The sequence below is a fragment of the Convolutriloba macropyga genome, chromosome 8 (assembly GCF_964194025.1).
Source record: "Convolutriloba macropyga chromosome 8, txConMacr16.3, whole genome shotgun sequence".
In the NCBI taxonomy this organism is placed as follows: domain Eukaryota; kingdom Metazoa; phylum Xenacoelomorpha; order Acoela; family Convolutidae; genus Convolutriloba; species Convolutriloba macropyga.
In genome coordinates, this window is record NC_134475.1 from 31,546,983 (window position 1) to 31,547,550 (window position 568).

The window sequence follows — 568 nt, forward strand, 5'->3', positions numbered from 1 at the left end:
AGACAGAGAAAGATAGAGCAAGAGAAAGAGAGAGAGAGAGAGAGAGATCCCGTTTTGTGTGATTAGTAGGAAGCACAGTCCAGTTTGATAATTTAAAAAAATGATTATCATTTAATTACGAACTAAATTTGTAATGCAGCGGTAGGAACATAGCGGATATGAGGACACAAAAGCGAGCGACAAAAATAAAGTATCCGGACAGCTTCGGAACCGTTTAGTTGATCTCATCGGTGTAAAGCTTCCCTTATCAATTGAGGGAGACCAGCCGTTACACTCAAAGTAATATGTTCTCATATTGGTTTGGCAAACAATAAATTTTTATTTTGCTTTCAGCTTGGATACAACATTCCCAAAATAAATTTATTCCCTGATGAGATGAAAATATCTACGGCTTTTGTCAATGACAGTTTTCCATGGCTTTTCTCAAACTTGACCTCATTGCCTATTTCTCGACAAAAAATTTTTTTAACTGCCACCATTTGCCATGAACTTTCAGAAATTTTTTTTTTTAGTATTTACTTTTATTAACAAGTAAATTGAGAATATAACCCAGGGGTTAAAGATTACA